At 32.1% G+C, this 5,000-nt stretch overlaps 1 protein-coding gene across 19 annotated transcripts in view; it reads right to left on the bottom strand.

The window, feature by feature from the left end:
• LOC144980699 (voltage-gated potassium channel KCNC1-like) overlaps positions 1-5,000 on the bottom strand; it is a 43,767-nt gene that overhangs the window by 6,210 nt on the left and 32,557 nt on the right. The gene's annotated exons all lie outside the window — the stretch shown is intronic.

The following is a 5,000-nucleotide window of genomic DNA, read 5'->3' as shown; positions in this document are numbered from 1 at the left end:
TCTATTCTAGCCCTGACTACAGTAGACAACTAGATAACCACGCCTCTCGGACAGTCGTCATAATCTAAACAATGGCCGTGATTGGTAAACATAGCAATCTTCACAGGTTTTACTATCAATGGTATGTGTCTAAGTAAAATATAGACTTCAATAGTCATGAAATCTTTAGAAAAACTTGTTCTTGTTAAAATTAGGAACCAGTTTATGCCATTGAGTGATAGTCATCAATTTGCTTACAAACCAGGACGTGGCGTAGAGGATGCCATTTTGCTGTTTACAAACAACATCGACAGGCATCTAGATCACGCTAAGAGCTATTGCAGATTGCTTTTCGCAGATTTTTCTTCAGCGTTCAATACAATGCAACCTCAGTTGGTTGTTCAAAAATTGACTAGTCTGAATCTAAACAAGTATATAATTGCTTGGGTGCTCGAATTTCTTACGGAGAGAGCACAATATGTTCAATTAGGACAAAATATATCTTCCTGTATAACTACAAATACTGGTGCTCCTCAAGGTTGTGTATTGTCCCCTGTATTATTCACAATATACACGAATGACTGTAGAAGTCAAAACCTGAGTGTACCTTTGATAAAGTTTGCAGATGACACCGCTCTTCAAGGCCTCATAACAAATGGCAACGAAGTGGCTTATAGGCAAGAAATTGATAGATTTGTGTCTTGGTGTGATGCCCACCACCTAGAGCTTAACATAAGCAAGACAAAGGAGCTAGTGATTGACTTTAGGAGAGTGAAGGAACCGATAGAACCGTTAAAATTAAAGGACCAATTCGTCCAGCGAGTTCCTCACTACAAATACCTTGGTGTAACAATTGATGACAGGCTCAAGTGGGATGAACACTTGAAAATAATTAGGCATAAGATGTGCAGACGTACATATTTTTTATCAAAACTCTCTCAGTTTAGAATAGATAAAACCCTCTGCACATTATGTTATAGAGCAGTAATCGAAAGTGTTTTGTCATTTTGTATAACAGCTTGGGGAGGCAATTGCTTAGCAGTGGAAAGGAACAAAATAAATTCAAATATTAAAAAATCTATTAAACGCTATATAAATGATGTTGACGATGTAGATCTTTTATACGAGAAATTTTGTATAAATAAAATAACTAAAATATTAAATGACCAGTATCATCCACTAAGACCATCAGTTATTATGTCAGAAAGAAGTGGTCGCCCTTTCTCTATTTCAACGAAAACAGAGAGACACCGAAAATCATTTCTGCCGTCCAGTATTAGGCTTTATAACAACAAGCAATAATCATTTTATACAATTATTTCGCATTTTTAGTTTCAAAAAATGTAAATATTAAATTATTAATTTATTTGTTTTGCAATCTTTTCAATTTTTAATTTATAGTGACAGTTTTGACTATTTTACAGTGTTGAAATTATTCATATTATAAAGCGCAGCTCTGGTAATGGAGCTACTCCTTTTTCATATATTATACATCCTATTTCCATTGTATTTTTATCTTATTATGTAAATTATAACACGTCTGTACAAAAAATTTCCTTTTTGGGATGCAATAAAGTATTATTTTATTATTTATTATTATTATTATTATTATTATTTATTATTATTATTATTATTATTATTATTATTATTATTATTATTATTATTATTATTATTATTATTTTATTATTATTATACCCACTGTTCTACCGGTTGATCAATAGAACCAACACAGACAACTATGTGCAAACTTAAACGTTTATAGATAGTATGCGCTTGGCTAAGAGGGTCATAACATTGCCATCCGGAAGTATAACGGATCAACACACACAACTGTGTGAAACCATGAACGTTTATAGTCAGGTTAATACAGTTCAGTGAGGAGTACTCATAAACCCGGATGGCAAAAAACAATAACAAAGACCCGAGTGACGTCATCTTCGAACTATCCATAATATGATCGAAAAAAATAGCGTGATAACTAATCACCCATCTGTCGGTATTAACACAATAACGGTCAAAGAGAGGTCGATTTCATTCACGTTATTGTTTATAAACAACAAAAAAATCTTGTCAGAACACATGTGAAGGTGTGTCACAAATTCCATGTTTTGATTGGTCAAAAATCTACTGGTTAACATTTCAAATAGCAAGTATCTCTACTCGCCGAACTCCCAACATACTCTGCAATAGATAGAACGAAGTTGACGTCACTCAGGTCTTTGTTATTGCTTTTTGCCATCCGCGTTTATGAGTAATTCTCACCAAATTGTATCAACCCGACTATGAACGACCAAGATTACACATAGTTTTGTGTGTTGGTCCGTTATACTTCCGGATGGCAATGTTGTGAGCTTCTTATCCAAGCGCATACTATCTATACGGCACGCTGGTGCAAGTGATCGAATAGACACTTAGATAACCACGCCTCTCGGACAGTCGTCATAATGTAAACAATGACACTGATTGGTAAACAAAGCAAACTACACATGTTTTACTATCGATGGTATGTGTCTAAGTAAAATAACCTCTGTTCTCCCGCTTGATCAATAGAACCAACACCAACTTTAAACGTTTATAGATAGTTCGAAGATGACGTCACTCAGGCCTTTGTTATTGTTTTTGCCATCCGCGTTTGTGAGTTGTTCTCACTAAACTGTATTAACCAGACTATAAAAGTTCATGGTTACACAGAGTTTGTGTGTTTGTCCGTTATACTTCCGGATGGCAATGTTGTGAACTCCTTGGCCAAGCGCATTCTATCTATAATATGATCAAAATAATTGTATGATAACTAGTCACCTATTTGGCTGTATAAAAACAATAACAATGATCAGAGAAGGGTCAATTTCGATCACGTTATTGTTTATAAACAACAAATTGTGTTTGTCCAGCACACGTGAAGGTGTGTCACAAATTCCATGTTTTAATTGGTCAAAAATCTACTGGTTAATTCGATCTTTCTCTGATTGTTTTTATTGTTTTCATACCGCCAAAGGGGTGACTAGTTATCACACGATTTTCTCGTTTAAGTTTACACATAGATTTATGTGTTGATTGTATTCATCAAGCGGTAGAACACTGGGTATTATACATTGACACATACCATCGGTAGTAAAACCTGTGTAGTTTGCTGTGTCTACCAATCACTGCCATTGTTTACATTATGACGACTTTCCGAGGGGCGTGGTTATCATGGAGTCAATTAATCACCAAAATGGCAATCTCAAAACAATAACAGAAAGCAGAATGACTCAATTTCGTTCCTTCTATACTATAATTTAATGGTTTAATACCTAAACGGCCTCGATACACACACAGTACCGTTTTAAGGCGACAAGTCACAATGTTGATCTGGCGGTCATGACCAAATAAAAATAAATAAATAGACAGATAAATAGATTCATATAGGGATAAATAGATAAATAAATAAATGAATGAATGAATGACTGATAAATAAATAAATAAATAAATGGATAGATTAATAAATAAATAAAGGAATGAATAAATAAATAAATAGATAAAGTAATGAATAAATGAATAGATAAACAAATGAATGAATAAATAAATAAATAAATAAAAAAATAAATGAATAAATAAATAAACACTGCAATCTTTACTCGACCGTTGTCTTCGTGAACTAAAAACCTGATACTAACCAAAACAAAATTCGTCATGAAAGAAGACGAAGATCGCAGTGAAAAATTCATTGTCAGATGTAATCAATAGCTCTCAACCAATGGAATCATTTGTTTTATTCGGTCACTTCAAACAACAACTCACTTTCCACTTTCGTTTGGTGATCGTACATCATCTTCTTTGTGTCGTCATTTATGTTGATGCCGGGTTTTTTTTTTGTTTTTTGTTTTTCTTTTTTTTTTTTTTTGTTTCTTTTAGATAACTACTATGTTACTAGTGTGCATCTTGTGTGAGTGTGTCTATGTCAATATTGTATTGTTATAAATGTATTACCAAATGACAAATTGCCACTTTTTTTTGGACAATATATAAATATATATATATAATATATATAAAATATATATATATATATATATATATATATATATATATATATATAATAATAATAATAATAATAATAATTATATATTATTATTATTATTATTATTAATTATTTTTAATTATTATTATTATTATTATTATTATTATTATTTTGGTCAATATAAGGCCTTAACTTTACGAAAGCTCCGCCAAACACAGTTAAACCAGACCTGCCAACTTGAAAATTTAAAAATTCGTAACTTGTAAGGAGATAAAAATCGTAGTCCCTATAGATAGTATGCGCTTGGCAAAGAAGCTCATAACATTGCCATTCGGAAGTTTAACGGACCAACACACAAAACTACGTGTATCCTTAAACGTTTAATGTCTAAACAGTTTAGTGAGAATTACTCATAAACATGGATGGCAAACAAAGACCTGAGTGACGTCAACTTCGTTCTATCTATAGGTAACTTTATAATTCAACAGTTTACCATTCCAATGATTAAATAAGACATCAAAATCCATCCTTTAAATCATGTAGTCTGGCATCTTATCTTATCTGATCTGATCTTATCTTATCTTACTAAAGGCTTAATATAGAAATTATCCTTTAAATGCCTTATACAAAAGTTTATAATTACAGAATCTCATATAGCTTGCATTATATAGCAATGATTATGAAAAATGTTTTTTTCTCTTTTTGAGGAAAATTTTGTCTAAAATCAAAGCCCTATCTCCACTGAGTAAAAATGTTTTTGAATTTTGAAAATCCATTCATAAATAAACAAGTTATGCAGTTTCAAAGGTGTCATTTATCTGGATGACCCGCAAAGAGGAAAAAAACGCGAAAATATGGGACGCTTTTTCGGCATTTATTTTCGACCTTTGGTTGTATCTTGGGTAATAAGTGGATTAAAAGATTGAAACTTGAAGAGCAAATTAGGATGGGGTTTTGTAAAATACGGGAAAAGTACTCGTCATATTCATATGAAATTTTACAACCAAAAAGAAGAAATGTCAGC

Source organism: Berghia stephanieae, chromosome 10, assembly GCF_034508935.2.
Source record: "Berghia stephanieae isolate SIO BIC M18660-M18661 chromosome 10, UCSD_Bste_1.3, whole genome shotgun sequence".
NCBI classification, from domain to species: Eukaryota; Metazoa; Mollusca; class Gastropoda; order Nudibranchia; family Aeolidiidae; genus Berghia; species Berghia stephanieae.
Note: the sequence above shows the minus strand (reverse complement) of the source record. Positions and strands in the feature narration are given on the sequence as shown.